The 16,634-nt window shown below is 53.8% G+C and overlaps 1 long non-coding RNA gene across 1 annotated transcript; it reads right to left on the bottom strand.

The window, feature by feature from the left end:
- Positions 1–3,307: 3,307 nt before the first annotated feature.
- LOC146395118 (uncharacterized) lies at positions 3,308–3,806 on the bottom strand. The gene is made up of 2 exons (XR_014833345.1): positions 3,611–3,806; positions 3,308–3,540 (listed from the first exon to the last, which is right to left on the bottom strand). It is a non-coding gene; the product is annotated as an uncharacterized LOC146395118 (long non-coding RNA).
- Positions 3,807–16,634: the final 12,828 nt, after the last annotated feature.

Below are 16,634 nucleotides of genomic sequence, written 5' to 3' on the forward strand. Positions count from 1 at the left end.
CCCCGAAGTATTTCCAAGCGAGGTCCTCTCTCCCACTGGGTCCTCATACACTTCAGAGTCGGTTCCAAGCCAAAGAGGTGCGGTTCGCCCGGGCCAAGCAGGCAGTCCTGCTCGCTCCTCCTGCCAAATCACAGGACAGAGAAGGAAGGTCTGGGGATGGGCGCGCCGGCTGCTGTGCTTTCCCGGGGGCCCTTCCCTCTGAAGGGCCCTGCCGCCCCCGCAGACACGGGCTCTCTTAGCCGACGGGAGCTCGTGTGCACGTGAGCCTCCCCTCTGCGCTCGCCTGCCTTCCAGAGATGGAGGTGAGTGGATGGGGGGAGGCGACCCAGACTCCAGGAGGAATTGCCCGGGACCGTGGACCTCAGAGCCGTCGGCTCAGCCTTGCCGGCCCTTGGCTGTCATCCTCATTTGTCTCTGTCCTTCCCTTGTTCCCATTTTCCTCTCCGCGATTATGCCAGGAACCAACCTGAGGCCTCCACGCAGAGCCAGCCGGAGGGAGACCCTCGGACAGAGGGCAGGCGGGGCCGGAGGGAGCGAGAGTGCCAGCGGCCCCGCGAAGGAAAGTGGGAGAAGAGGTGATTCAGTCCTTGTCTCCTTGTCCCGGTCGGAGAGGATGGCTCCGAGAAGGTTGCAGGGCTGGGGCTTCTAGAGCCTCTCGGTGCTAGAGCAAGAGCTGTGAATTGGTCCCGGGACATTTAAATCGAGCTTAGAAATTGCCGTGTCCAAGGCCTTCCCCCATCCGCACCACACGTCTAAGGGCTATTGAGGGGGTGCCCAGCTGCTCAGAGATGCTGAGGGGCTGGGGGTCTGTGTGGTCCCTCAGAGGTGCCCTTAGCTGGACAACCGTGACGACATCCCCCTGGAGCGAGGCCAAGGATCAAACCGGCACCCTCATGGATAGCAGTCAGATCTGTTTCTGCTAAACTTCAAGGGGAAATCCAAGTTCTTTTATTTTTTTTTTTTCTTTCCGAAAGAATCCCCAAGACCTGAGGAACTTGCAAATATTATTCTCCCCACGCTCGGCGGTCAGGAAACAATACCATGCATCATTTAACAGGCAAAGGTTGTATGTCTTGGAAATGACACAGAGCTGGGAAACTGAAAAATGTTTCTGAACAGTCAGATCTGTGTTTAAACTGACCTAACGTTGTGATTCTGGAAGTGTATTTGCTTTCTTCAGTTTTGTTTTTTATTTTCTCGGCTGCAATGTGCAGCTGCTTGATGCGAGATCTCAGTTCCCAGAGCAGGTATTGAACCTGGGCCTCAGCGGTGTAAGCACCATACCCTAACCATTAGACCACCAGGGAAGTCCCATGTTTTTTAACTAACCTTTTTAAAAAATTTTTGGTCAGTGTTGCTGTGTTTTAAACCAAACTTTGATAATATGGCATTTTCATTATAAATGCTTCCTACTGGCGATTTACTTAAGCTCTGTGGGCTTTCTCTACTTAAACGGAGAAAATATTACCTGCTTCATTATTTCATTAAAAAGCTGTGAGAGGAAAAGATGAAAACACTTTGAAAGTAAGTCTGCTAATAAAATGAAAGGTGCTATTGATTCTAGATTTTTAGGCTGTCATCTCCGAAATAAGAAATTGATTTGTTTTAAAATGTGCTCATCAGAAATAATGAATCAAACTGAGTCTATCATGTAAAAATTCATACATTGGGTCATTTTGGAGTTCCCGCTGTGGCACAGTAGGTTAAGGATCCGGAGTTGTTTCTCTGATGGCCTGTGTTTGATCCCAGGCCCAGTGCCATGGATTAAAGATCCAGCACTGCTGCAGCTGTGGTATTGGTCACGGCTATGGTTCAGATTCAGTCCCTGGCCTGGGAACTTCCATATGCTGTGGGTGCTGCAAAAAAATTGGTTTCATTTTCAACTAATTATTTAGATGTTATATTCATTTTTAAATTTTTATTTATTCATTTGTTTTTGCTTTTTAGGCCGCACCTGCGGCATATGGAGGTTCCCAGTCTAGGGAACCTCTAATCGGAGCTACAGCTGCCGGCCTCCACCCAGCCCCAGCAACGCAGGATCCGAGCCGCGTCTGCGACCTACACCACAGCTCACGGCAACGCCGGATCCTTCACCCCCTGAGCGAGGCCAGGGATCAAACCCGCAACCTCATGGTTCCTAGTCGGCTTTGTTTCCACTAGGCCACGATGGGAACTCCTAGATGTTATACGCATTGTTTAAAGGCTGGTTTTGTTTTGTTGAAATGGTTAATGAGAGATAAATATTTGGGCAGAAAGTAGTATTGAGCAAACCAGCAGTATTTCCACTTTCTGAGTCGGGCCCTAAAGGCCATTCTCTTCCCCACAAGAGCCCAGCATTTCAACATCGGATGTTCCGTCTTGGATTAAACAAGAGGAAGAGACCGTTGGGTGCCCCGCAAGGGCCCAAGGAGAGTGCCATGGGCACAGGCACCTATGCCAGTGAGTGCTGAACCCCCCAGAGCCAGCTTACGCCAAGACCCCTGAGAAGAAACCACAGAGGGAGTGGGCTCTGGAGGCGAGAAGTGGGTGAGGAAGAAGGAAAAGGAAAAAGAGGCACGTCCAAGCCAGTTAGAAGTGCAACTGGAAGCAAACCAAGGTGATTTTTTAAATTATTATTATTATTTTGCTCTTCAGGGCCGCATCTGTGGCACATGGAGGTTCGCAGGCTAGGGGTCGAATCAGAGCTACAGCTGCCAGCCTACACCACAGCACCAGCAACGCGGGATCCACGCTGCCTCTTCAACCTACCCCACAGCTCACGGCAACGCCGGATCCTTAACCCACTGAGCAAGGCCAGGGATCGAACCTGTGTCCTCATGGATCCTAGCCGGGTTCGTTACTGCTGAGCCACGATGGGAACTCCTAGGATAAATTTTAAGTGAGAAAATCCTCCTACATGTGAAAACAAATTAGAATGGTCAGAGGAAGAAAAAGAAGTGCCACAAGTGGACCAAAAGGACGAGGTTGGGGGAAAGAGAGGACTGTTCGAAGATCAGGCAGAAAGGACAGAATGAAGGTGGGGGTGGAGGGGCAGCGTCACTGGAGAGGCGCCAACAGGAATGTTCACGAAGGCACTCCCTCGGGAAACGGCGGCAGGAGGAGAAGCTGTTTCCACCACATTTAGCACCGCCTGTAGTTTGCCATCTGGACGGAAGAGACTCTCGAGGTCAGAAGAGACACGATCATTTATGCACCTTAATGCCACCTGTTTCTCTTCTACCCTCTGTGTTTAGACCCCGGAAAATAAAAAGTAAGAAAAATAAGACCGTTTCTGCTCTTCAAGAAGTTTACACTGGGGACGCAGAGATCAATACCAGGCACGCCTTTTATTAACGTCGGGGACGAATGGGATGGGTGACTTAGGAACGAGAACTAAGTCTGAAGAACATGACGTTCCTTTTAGGTGAGGTGCTTAGAGACAGCCTAAGGGAGGGAGCGAAGCTGGAACTGGCCTTGCAAAGTCCGCCGATGTGGTGGCTGTGTCCCGGGTAGACAGGAAGAGGTGCGGTCTCCAAAAGGGGGCGCAGGATAAGCGAGGCTCTATAAGCAGAAACGTGTCCTTTATTTCTCAGGAAAGTAAAGAGACAGCCGAGGGTAGTGAAGGACTTACCTGGCAGAATAAAAAGGAATGGGGTTCATGCACACGCGACGTTAGAGCTTTTGTCACAACGGGCAACAGAGAGCATTTCAAAGCAGAGGCGAAACAATGAGAGGGGTGCTGGGAAGGCAGAAGTCAGGGTTGGTCCTTCTGCAAACAGGGCGCCCTGGAGAGGTTCAGCGGCGACTGCTCCGCCGAGGACCTCAGCCCTCGCCGACTTTCTCCCCTGAGCCGGTGAGGAGCTGGGAGCGGCCGTCTGCTGGAGCTGGTCAGGGATACAGGAAAGCTGACAGGTGTGAGGCCTCTCTTTCCGACGGGCAGCTTGTCACCAAAGCTGAGCGCCTCGCCAGAGCCTCCTTGCGCCCTGAGGTTCCTGTCCCCTTCTCTCCACCGGTGGCAGCCGCTAAGGATCCCTTTCCAGGCGTGGCTTTCGAAAGCCAGAGGCCCGCGCCTGCGATGCCCTTTGGCCGTCCAGCCACCGACCTGGCCGAAGCCGCGGAGAAACAAGTGACTTTCACGCAGCTGGGCAGCCACCCCCTCACGCCCCCCGCGGGGAGCAGGTGTGGTCAAGCGCCTCCTGCGGCAAGAGCCTCAGTCGGAACACGCTGCCGAAGCGCGAGCGAGCCCCCGGGGCCCGCGCCCAGTGCCCCCAGCACCTGCCCCAGCAGCCCCCGCCGGCCAGCCGCCCGCCCCCTGCCCGCCCTGCACTGAGGCGCCGTGGGGACTCGCCTACCGTCTGCGGGCCCGCCGCTGCGCCCGCGCCCCCGCCCCTGCCCCGCCGCCCCGAGCCCTTCGCCGACCAGGCGCGCCGGGCAGCCCCCGGCGGGCCCGCGCCAGCGAGTGGCCCTTCGCCGCGCAGTGCGGCCGGCACTTGGGCCTGGAGCTCGGCCTGCTGCGCCGCCAGCGGGGCCGCGCGCAGTGCCGCTGCCCGCAGCTGCATCTACTTCCACGGCCCCTCGGCCCTGATCCGCCTCCAGAGCCTCCACACGGGCGAGCGGCCCCACCGGTGCCCGGCCGGCAGCAAGAGCGACCAGCGCCAGGAGCGCCTGCTCGGGCCCCGGCGGCTGCGCACCCGCGAGCCGCCCTGCAGCCGCGCGCACGGTGCCCGGCGCTCCATCCGCAAGCACCACCCCAGGCAGCACCCGCGCCTCCTCGCGGCCCCACCCCTGCGCCTCCTGCGGCCGCAGCTTCCGCTACAAGCGGCCGATCAAGGACCACCTGCGCGCAGGCCACGGCGGAGGCCGCAGGGCGATTCGCGACCCCTCGGGACAGCCACAGGCGCCTGGTCCCCGGGGGCCCTCCTAATTCGGCAGGACGCCTCGGCAGGGCAGGGCGTTAGCACTGAGGGTCTAGAAGCCAATCAGAGGCCAATCAGGGGAAAGGAGTGGAAGCGGGGTTTTGTAAATCCAGCCCCGGGGAAAGCCCGGAGCCCCTCCACCCCCGCAGCCCCTCCGCTGGTCTGGAGACTTGCTCGAGTTTGAACGTCACAAAAGCGCCCTGTTTAGAAACCCAGAAGACCTGGGCAAGGGCTCAGCGTCCCCACCTTTCAAAAATAGTAGCCAAGCAGAAGTGGTCAGGATGGTGCAGAGGCTTGGAAAGCAAGGTTTGGCCTCTGGTGACCCATCCCAGGGTAATAGATGGATCACGGTTCAGCTCTGGGTAAACTTGGGTGCTTGGGAGCCTCCAAGGCTTGAGGCCCACGGTGAGGCAGAGAACGTTTAACTGGGCCTTTCATTACCTCCTGCGCCGCATGCTGGTGGCTGGAAAAAAGTGTCCGAACCTGGCCCAGAGCTTCTGCTCCCCCCAGTTAGCAACTGCAGTCCGCGAGGCACTGTCTCTCCCAAAATGAGGACTCGGGACTGCTGCGAGGGCTCCTGGATCCGTTCTTCTGATCACTGTGTTTGACACTGAGGGAGCAAGAAATCTGACTTTAAAGGCCTCTCGAGAACAGTTCTTTCACTAGCTTGGTGTGGCGCAGCCAGGCTTTTTCTGGCATTTAAACTGTTAGAAACCATTTTAAGCTCTGGTTAAAAATTTGGGAGCACTATTCTCAGCCCCAGCTTCCTTCCTTCCTGCCCCTCTCTCCCTCCCTCCTTCCTTCCTTCCTTTTGTCTTTTTAGGGCCACACCGAGGCATGTGGAGGTTCCCAGGCTAGGGGTCGAATCAGAGCTGTAGCCTCCGGCCTACACCACAGCCACAGCAACGCCAGATCTCTGACCCACTGAGTGAAGCCAGGGATCGAACCCGTGTCCTCAGGGATACTAGTCGGATTCATTTCTGCTGCACCACAGTGGGAACTCTAGCCCCAACTTTAAAAGCTAGAGATCCCAGAGAAATGACAGAGCAGCCTAGAATTTACGCCTGAACCATGTTCTTCAATTGACTCATGTCAGACTCTTCCTTATCTTTTCCAAGCTAGTGAGCTGGCTTTTCCATTTCTGGTGCCTGATATTCTGACAATCATCAGCAGAAAAGGTGGTGGCACTTTCCAGAAGCATTACACAGTTTCAGAAAGTGCCAGTGGACTCTCAGCTTTCACTTCCCTGGTAGCAAGATGACAGTGACAATGCAGCTTTCTTGAGTGTTCACCCCCTGGCGATGGACAGATTCAGCGGCTCTGGAGACCCCGGAGCATGCAGCTCAAGACAGCCTCTCCCTGTGGCCTTGCTTCTGGGGACTTTGGGCCCCATGTGTCTTCTGGTCGGAGTCAGTCCCACTCCTAGGTGGCTTTGCACTGGGGTCACTTTCCTTCATGGATCTCAGGTTTTCATCTGCAAAATGAGGCTGGTGAAGGGGGAAAAAATGAACCTTTAGAAACAAGAAAAAAAAATCCTGTGATACACGCCTTCTCCTGCTAAAATCCTATGTCTGTCTCTGGCTTTTATCCAAGCAAAGCCAAGTAAGACAGCAAAACCAATGCGGAGACATTCTTGCTGAAACTTGACTGAAATCCATTTGATCTGCCGTTTTGCTCTCTCTTGGAGGCGACGCTAGAGGACACAGAAGCCCCAGATCTTGGGCAGAAGAGTTGTTTTGTCCTGCACCCTCTTGCTGCAGGACCACCTGAATCTCCCGGGTGGGGTGTGACAAGTTGTTTGAGTATTTAGACAAGCCACTTTCTTGAGGAAATGATAAAAGACACTTTTTTTATTTTTATTTTTAGGGCCGCACCCATGGCATATGGAAGTTCCCAGGCTAGGGGTCGAATCGGAGCTACAGCTGCCGACCATGGCCACGGCCACAGCCACGCGGGATCCAAGCCATGTCTGCAACCTACCTCACAGCTCACGGCAACGCCAGGTCCTCAACCCTCGGAGCAGGGCCAGGGATGGAACCCGAATCCTCACGGATACTAGTCAGGCTTGTCACCGCTGAGCCACAACGGCAACTTCCTGGAAGGACCCATTTTTTCCCCCCATCGCCCAGCGCACACTTCAGAGCCTAGTTATATGTGAGCCCACTAGGAAAAAGTGTTGCCCGGCTGGCTTTGCTCCTGGGAAGGCCCTGTCTGAACATGCGGCTCTTCAGAATAGTCGCCCTTATAAAATGTCTGCTCTGTGAGTTCACAACACCCGGGGTCACGGGAGGCCCGAGACACGTGAGTGGCACCTCGTCTATCGCCATGTGGTCAAGGTGAAGGCAAAGGTAGAGAGCAGACCAAGAGAGGTGACAACAAGGGCCTCTGGACATTGGGAGTGCGCGTTTTCTGGACCCAAACCTGGGAAATTGGGGGATAACGGGATCCCAAGGCCAGGGGTCCAGCTTCACTGGTGACCCCCTGGGAACCCGAGTGTGCGACCAGCATCTTGACAAAAGAGGGGCGGGTCAAAGCGTTGTCTTTAGGCCGTGAGCTCGCTGTTCTCTGAGCGGATGAACCCGAGCCTTCGCCAGGGTTGGGTGGGGAAGGCGCTCCTACACCAGGCGCGATGATGGACTCGATAATGCGGAAATGTTTTTTGCCCCGAGGTTTACCGAGGACACAGAGCTTATTAATGCCGGAGACCTGTGGGTTCACACGCTGCAGGTAGAGCCCACAGTCCCCTCTGCCCGGAACGGCAGCCAGCAGGGACCCACACTTTGGCAAGAAGTGAGCAGAGTTCAGACACCAATCGATGAGGCAAGAGCCATGAAGCCCAGCGAAAGGGAATGGGCAGGCTCAGGCCAGAAAGACAGAAGCGGTGCTATGCCAACCCTCAGCCCTCGAACACACCAGGGTCCAGCGACTACCCGTCAGGTCTCTCCTCCCTCCACCGGCCAGAACTGCCCGCCAGCTGGAAATCAGAGTTTGCTTCAGATTCAAAAGGAGCAGTTCCCGTCGAGGCGAAGTGGAGATGGATCCAGAGAGTATCCATGAGGATGCGGGTTCCATCCCTGGCTTCGCTCAGTGGGTCGGGGGTCCGGTGTTGCCATGAGCTGTGGTGCAGGTCTCGGTCCTGGTGTTGCTGTGGCTGTGGCGTAGGCCGCAGCTGCAGCTCTGGTTTGACCCCTAGCCTGGGAACCTCCATACGACACGGGTGCGGCCCTAAAAAACAAACAACAAAAAGATTCAAAGTGGGTAACATAGATCATCAGAAAAGGTAAGTCCAGAGACGAGTTCCAGTGTGCGGAGAAACCCAGTCCATCAAGGGCTCCTGAGACTCTTAAGGGTACCCGAGGGCTGGTCACTGTGACCCGACTCAGTAGGAAGGAGGAAAATCCCGCAGCGCACAGGGGGCCGTCCGCCTCTGGGCTGACAGGTCTGGGCTTCGCCCAGAACAAGGCACCGTCTCCTTGCAGTGGACCCAGCTGTTGACCGTAACCAGACTCACGCTCTGCTCCTTCGATTTTTTTTTTTTTTTTTTTGGTCTTTTTTGCCATTTCTTGGGCCGCTCCTGCGGGATATGGAGGTTCCCAGGCGAGGGGTCGAATCGGAGCTGTAGCTGCTGGCCTACACCACAGCCATAGCAACATGGGATCCGAGCCGTATCTGCAACCTACACCCCAGCTCACGACAACACCGGATCCTTAACCCACTGAGCAAGGGCCGGGATCGAACCCGCAACCTCATGGTTCCTAGTCGGATTCGTTAACCACTGAGCGGCGACGGGAACTCTGCTCATTAGGTTTTTTTTTAATGTCTTCATAAGACGAATCTCCGGTTCAGCCACAGAGGTGGACCTATGGGAGCTGACGGTTTAGAAAGTGAAAGAAGACGACTCTGATTTTTTCTGCTGGGTATTTGTTACTAGAACACCGTCATTTGCCCATAACTTCCTAGCAGCGCTTTACATAACTCAGCTCATCCTTAGGAAGCGTCTGCAGGGTGCCTGTCGGACGACTCTGCTGGGCTTCTTTTTGGAGCATTTTAAAATATTTGGGTGACCATGCCTGTCTCAGCCAGGACCAGACCCCATGGCTGATGAGGGCTGCAAAAGTCGTGTTAGTTTAAAAAGAAGGAAAAAAAAAAAAAGGACCTAAGTTCCTTCATCTGTTCATTTCAAATGGGATGGAGCACCTGAAATTCTGCTCAGACGTCCTCTTGAGGAGAGCGGCTGGACACTGTCGCTTCTTCGACAATGAGAAGCATCTTCCTGGGCCCCTCAGGGCGGCTCAGAGCCACGAGGACAAGCAGGTCTCCGCAAAGCGTCTCACAGACCGGGAGCTGGTTAGTCTCCCGGAGGGGGCTGCGCGCCTGGTGGAAGCTTTGCCTTCGTCCTCGGCGCTGCGGAGAAAGCAGCGCTCTCGCAGGGTTTTACGCAGGCACGTCCTTTGAGTTGGGAAGTGGCAGGTGCTTTCACACAAGAGACCCTCCAGGTAGCTCGAGCTGCTGGAGGATGGGGACCCAAGGGCGCGGGCCTCCCAAGACACAGCCTGTGGCTTGGTTACAGCCCAGCCCGTGGATGGCTTCCTACGGCCTCTGAGGGAGACCTAGATTCAAGTCCTGACACCTCATCGGAAGTAACAGAATGTACACGATGTAACCATCACGGGCCTACTTTGCATATCGGTAAAATAAACCGCTGCTGTGTCTCAGGGATGTCAGGGTGCACGCAGAGGTATGGGGGTGGGGGGCTGCTGCGGAACCACCGGAGACGGCACAGCTTGGAGAACAGCTCACGGGGGCTGCGCTGCAGAGGCCCCGGATGGCTCCATGGCTTCGCTTTGCCTACTTTCGGTGGCTTTCACTCTGTCTTTTCTGTATCTTCTGGCTCTCCAAAGTTTCTGAGTGTGACACCACGTGGCCCTGATTTTCTTGGCTTTTCTTCAGATCCTAGGCTGTGGAATCTGGGTAGGGAACCCCCCTCCTCTTGCCATACCAGGCTACGGAAGTTTCCAGCCCGCCCTTGGACTGGCTACCCTGGGAGACAAGCTCATCCTGATTCCATCAGCTGCCATCAGAAGGGAGGGTCCTAAGGACCCTGCATGGGAGCTGCAGGCCTGGCAGATTCACTTCGATGCCACAGTGGGGCGTTTCCAGCACGGCCAGAACAGGAAGAGACTTCTTCATCAGCGCTGACACAGGCCCAGAGCTCACGGTCCTTTGCGCAAAGGGCCTGGAAGCTGCTGCTTCTCTCACAAAAGCTATCGTTTTGTAATTTTGTCAGGTGTTATCCCTTCTTTCTGGCAACTCTGGGGGTTCCCTTGGTGGCTCAGCAGTTGTTGTGGCTTAGCAGTAACGAATCTGACCAGCTTCCAAGAGCATGCAAGCTCCATCCCTGGTCTCGCTCTGTGGGTTAAGGATCCAGTGTTACCGTGAGCTGTGGTGTAGGTCACAGATGAAACTTGGATCTGGTGCTGCTGTGGCTGTGGTGTAGGCTGGCAGCTGCAGCTCCAGTTCGACCCCCAGCCTGGAAACTCCCATATGCTGCGGGTGTGGCCCTAAATAAATAAATAAGTCAGTAACTCTGGCCACAATCCTATGCGCGCACACACAGCGACGCCGCCTCTTCAAAACAAAAAGCATTTCTCCCTTTAGATCAACCACGCACTAAAGAATGCAGAGATGCAGCCAAATCAGAGAGGCATTAAACGCACGGTGCTGCCATGCTCTTAGGATCCCCAGGTGATCCCCAGGTTACATTTCAAATAAAATATCTGATAAAACCTCACTGGGGCATTCCTATCATAGCTCAGTGGTTAATGAACCCGACTAGTATCCATGAGGATGCAGGTTCAAACCCTGGCCTTGCTCAGTGGATTAAGGATCTGGCGTTGCCGTGAGCTGTGATACAGATCGCAGATGCGACTCAGATCCAGCACTGCTGTGGCTGTGGCTAAGTCGGCAGCTACAACTCTGATTCAACTCCTAGCCTGGGAACCTCCATGTGCCACGGGCATGGCCCTCAAAAGACAAACAAAAAGCCCTCACTGGCCTATGTACCTTTGTGTTTGCTCTCAGCAAGGCCAGTATTTCCTGCAGAAGCTTGAATCTGGTCTAAAAATTAAGCTACGCAAGACCTGAGGCCATGTCTTATTTTGTATTCCTCCCAGTGCCACATGCTGTTAGGGGCGTGGGTGCCTGACGGGTAACTGCGCAGTGGGAAGCCCACCCAGTCAGGGTTAACAGTGACTGGTCGCAGCGTGGCGGTCCGTTGCCACTTGATAGAGAGCAGCCACCTCATCTGTGCAGACCTCACTTTGCTCCTTCTAGTGGGCAGATGGACCGAGGGGCTGACATAAGGTCCCTTTCAACTCTACAGTCACAGAATTTAAGGTCTTACTTTCTGGTCCTGTTTTTCTTGTCTGGCTTCTCCCCAGATTCTGCCCTATTGAGTGATGCTTTGATGCAGCAGAAAGAACCCCTCAGACAGGTCTGCTTTATCACGGAATAAAAACCTCGTTCTGGAGTTCCCATCGTGGCGCAGTGGTTAACGAATCCGACTAGGAACCAGGAGGCTGCGGGTTCGATCCCTGCCCTTGCTCAGTGGGTTAAGGATCCGGTGTTGCCGTGGGCTGTGGTGTAGGTTGCAGATGCAGCTCGGATCCCGCATTGCTGTGGCTCTGGCGTAGGCCGGTGGCTGCAGCTCTGACTCGACCCCTAGCCTGGGAACCTCCAGATGCCGCGGGAGCGGCCCAAGAAATAGCAAAAAGACAAAAAAAAAAAAAAAAAAAAAAACCTCGTTCTAACTGTATTATGATTACTCCAAAGCCACACAATCTGACAAAATGCTAGTAAACATAAAAATTTGTTTTAAATAAATAGTGTGTGTTGGATTGTATTTTTAGCCTAGGAAAATACACCGTAGTAACAATGGTTGTTCTAGGTGCTGGGGTCATTCCGTGGTTACTTTTTTCCTGTAAATTTTACGTGATGTGAAACATCTTGCGTATGGATTATTGTTTATTACTATTATTACTCTTATTTGGCGCACCCGAGGCATGTGGAGGTTCCTGGGCCAGGGATCTCCACCTGGGCCACAGCTGTGGCCACGCCAGCTCCCTAACCTGCTGCACTACACAGGAACTTCCTGTATGTGGCATTTGTAATGCTTGTATAAAAATAAGGATTATCTTAGTGAAAGAGGCCCTGAAGGAGTTCCCATCATGGCTCAGCGGTAACGAATCCAACCGGTAGCCATGAGGATGCGGGTTTGATCCCAGGCCTCACTCAGTGGGTTGCGTGAGCTGTGGTGTAGGTCGAAGATGCGGCTCGGATCCGCGTTGCTGTGGCTGCAGTGTAAGCCGGTGGCTACAGCTCCGATTAGACCCCTGGCCTGGGAACCTCCACATGCCCCTCGTGAGGCCCTAAAAAGCAAAAAGGAAAAAAGAAAGAGATCCTGGAAAGGAGGGCAGAGGCCAGAGTTTCGATCTTGTTTGGTCTCGTTTGCAGAGAGAGGCTGGGACACAATTTACCAGGGTTACCGTGTGCTTCGAGGCTCACGTGAGGGCACGTCTTAGAAAGGGCTTTGAAACTTACCACAGGCCTAAGGAAAAAGTGTGGATATAGTAGGTGCCGGAGGATTACTTATGGATCAGTTAAACAATTTCCCGAATGTTCCTTAATAAGCTTCACTCAAGACTGGGCAGTTTTGGGAGTTCCCGTCATGGTGCAGTGGTTAACAAATCCGACTAGGAACCAGGAGGTCGCGGGTTCGATCCCTGCCCCTGCTCAGTGGGTTAAGGGTCCGGCGTTGCCGTGAGCTGTGGTGTAGGTTGCAGATGCGGCTTGGATCCCGCATGGCTGTGGCTCTGGCATAGGCTGGCGGCTACAGCTCCTATTCAACCCCTAGCCTGGGAACCTCCATATGCCAAGGGAGCAGCCCTAGAAAAGGCAAAAAGACAAAAAAAAAAAAAAAAAAGACTGGGCAGTCTTCACTTCCGACTTGCTGGTCTTTGCTGGGGGCGGGGAAGCTGCCTGAGCCGGCTCTTTGGGAAGAGCAGTGAGAGAACAGAGGCGCGTGCGGGTGGAGACTGAAAGCGAAGTTCGATGCAGAAAGTATCAGGGTGACGTATATAACGTGGCCTCTGTGCTGTGTTGACGTCTACCAGCAACTCGGGCAAGAGAACCAGGTTTATGTGAGTGAGGAATTAGAACAAACTGGAAAGGCAGGCACGTCACTGGAGAGACTGGCTTAACGTTTTTGTTTGTTTTTTAAGGGCCGTACCTGCGACATACGGAGGTTCCCAGGCTAGGGGCCGAATTGGAGCTGCAGCTGCCGGCCTACACCACAGCCACAGCAGCACAGGATCAGATCTGAGCCTCTGTGTGACCCACAACACAGTTGCAACAACGCTGGATCCTTTGACCACTGGGCTGGGCCAGGGATTGAACCCGCGTCCTGGTGCTGCAGAGACACTGCCCGTCCTGCTGTGGCACAGCGGGAGCTCTGAATTTGGACCATTTTTAATAATCAAGCCACACTTAAATGTGGAAGCCTTGTCCATTGAGAAGATTCAAGAGAATATACCGCAATTATCACCAACATAAAACATGTCTCCTGTGAAGTTCCTGTTGTGGCTCAGCGGGTTAAGAACCCCATTAGTATCTATGAGGACACAGGTTCGATCCCTGGTCTCACTCACAGGGTTAAGGATCTGGTGTTGCCGTGAGCTGTGGTGTAGGTCGCAGATGCAGCTCAGACCTGACGTTGCTATGGCTGTGGTGTAGCCCGGCTGCTGTAGCTCCGACTTGACCCCTAGCCTGGGAACCCCCATATGCCGCAGCTGTAGCCCTAAAAAGAAATAAGTAAATAAATAGACACAAAATTGAAAAAATAAAACACATCTTCTACATAAAGGATTTCTAAGCCTCGGCTGTGTGTCAGGCCTGATGGGTGTCCTGTTCACTTAAGTCAGCAGACAATCGCACTTGGGGAGAGGACCACAGAGGCCTTAGGAAGAGAAGCCAGTGACTACCACTCTGCTGGGTCAGGGCTCGCGAAGAAAGTGACGGAATCCTATTTCCAGTAGGCTGAGAATAAATTCTCAAGGAAAAGAGTAGTATTTTCTCCAAACTTTGCATAAGTGCAAAGCGGGAACTTTCAGACGTTACTGAGAGGGAGAGAGAAAGAGCGAGATCTCGCGTGTGTGTGTGTGTGTGTGTGTGTGTGTGTGTGTTTGGGCGTTGAAATATTGAATTAAACTGTTGGCACAGGGAGAAGGCACAAATATTAAGAATTTGTTAGCAAGAGCAAATTGACCTTAAAATTGTATAATACGAAATGTTTGACTGTGACCCCACTTTAGCAGTGTCTGCCTCCCCTGAGTGGTCTTGGTGCTCAGTCACCGCAGCCTAGCGACACGCCTTCCGAAAGCCTTGCCTCTGATTGCCGGTCGTACTTAGGGTGTCCCTCACTTGGAAACCCAGTGCGTTATCCTTGCGGGTTGGTATGGCCACGCACAGTGTCCCGCGGTGAGGGGAGGGTGCTGTAGCCAGGGACGAGTCGGAGGAGGGGGCTCGAGGCTGTCCCCTCGCTGATGAGCTGTGGTCCTTTAGCCTGCTTGACGCATGAAGAGACACGGAGAAGTCCGAGTCTGGTTCTCCTCTTCACAAGGGCTAATCTGGGCGTTTTCCTCCTCAAAGAAAGCTCGTGGTTGTTGAAAGGCCACCGAGTATCAGGAATCCCTAGGGAATAATATCAGGGTTCTCCAGAGTAACAGACCCAGGTGATATCTAGAGATTTCTAAGAGGAGATTTATCCTAGGAATTAACTCTCGCAATTACGGAGACCAAGCAGGCCCATGCGCCGCCACCTGCAAGCTGGAAAACCAGGAAAGCAGTGGTGTGATTCATTCCAGGTCCAAGGCCCCCAGAGCCAAGAGCACCGCGGATGTCCAAGGGCCGAGAGAGGGACGTCCCAGCTCCAGGAGAAAGCAAACTTGCCCTTCCTCTGCCTCTTTGTTCTATTCAAGCCCTCGACGGATCAGCTGCTGCCCATCTTCTTTACCCTTGGTGAGGGCGGCCTTCTTTAATCAGCCTCGATGAAATGCTAAATTCTCTGGCAACACCCGGGGATGACGTTTTACCAGCTCTCTGGGCTTCCCTTGGCTCAGTCAAATTGATGCATGAAACCAACCATCGCAACATATAAATGTTTGGAAATTTTGAATTCACTCTCCTTTGGCCTCTCCTGTATCCTTTAGTTCAGCATCTTTCACTTCAAATACCCTGTCCACACCATGAGAGCAGAAGCTGTCTAACTCCTAAGTGAGGAGGGGGAAAGCCGTCAATTCCCACCCGAGACTAAGGGACCAGCCCTGGGACCTTCCATAACCAGAAGAAAAATATTGTTAATGGCTGCATCTGTGGCATATGGAAGTTTCCGAGCCAAGGATAAAAACTGAAGCAGAGCTGCTGACCTATACTCACTGTGCCAGGCTGGGGACAGAACCTGCACCTCTGTAGTGACCAGAGCCACTGCAATTGAATTCTTAACCCACTCGCCACAGCGGGAACTCCAAGTATCAATGTTCATAAACACTTTTTTTCTTTTTGTCTTTTTGTCTTTTCTAGGGCCGCTCCCTCGGCATATGGAGGGTCCCAGGGTAGGGGTCCAATTGGAGCTGTAGCCACCAGCCTACACCACAGCCACAGCAATGTGGGATCCGAGCCGCATCTGCAACCTATACCACAGCTCACGGCAATGCTGGATCTCAACCCACTGAGCCAGGGATCGAACCCGCAAACTCATGGTTCCTAGTCGGATTCGTTAACCACTGCACCATGACGGGAACTCCCATAAACACTTCCTATGGAGTTCCCACTGTGGCACAACGGGATCCGTGGCGTCCCTGGAGCCCTGGGATGCAGGTTTGAGGCCCAGCATCTCTCAGCCCCATCAGCCCATCGATCACTGGAGTCCTTAGGTCTGTGGCATGTGCTGCCACAGTGCCCCCTCCTCATAACCTTGCTTTCCCTCTGGGACGGTCCCCCAATCCCCTCATTCCCCACCCGTCTGCTATATCCACCATCAGCTTCTTTGACCTGTGGTTGCTGGGTTGGCGTGTGTAAAGTAACGCTGGTGCCGCGAAGCCTGGGTCTTTACCGTCTCCTGCGCAGGAGCTCTGCTCCTCTCTCCTGACGGCAAACCGGCCGCCAGGGGTGAACATGTGATGGCGATGCGAAAATGTACCCTCCAGGAAGGACAGGCGGAAAGAGGACGTGCCACGTGGTATCTTACTGTGTGAAAAGGGAGGTAGTTACCCTTTTTAGTTTCAGGCCTAGGAAGGGGAGCAGTCGTAACTGCTTTCTACTGAAATGACAGCTTAAGCCCTTGGGACTCACCCAGCCTCTCTTCCACCTCCAGGAAAGAAGGGCGAGGCTGACGATGAACAGGGCCACACGTGTGCACTGCACTGTGTCTCACTGGTGGAAATGAATTTATCTAAAAGACTTCTTAGATTCCACTTGCCTGGTTCCCCTGACAATAGCGACCTGATGTTTACAATCAGGGGACAGTCGGGGAACAAGACAGAAGGAAACCACTGGCTTCTGAGACACAACCTGCTGACCTGTAAGCTCCTTGAGGATAGCGCAAAGTCTGAGAGATACTCTTCTGGATGCTGGAAGGACGCCTGGCGGAGAAAGCACCTGGCAAGGGCCCTTCTGAAGTCGCTG

Source organism: Sus scrofa, chromosome 18 (assembly GCF_054392235.1).
Source record: "Sus scrofa isolate SSC_HxYL_T2T_F1_AM1 chromosome 18, Sscrofa_HxYL_maternal_Yorkshire_Landrace_v2.0, whole genome shotgun sequence".
Lineage (NCBI taxonomy): Eukaryota > Metazoa > Chordata > Mammalia > Artiodactyla > Suidae > Sus > Sus scrofa.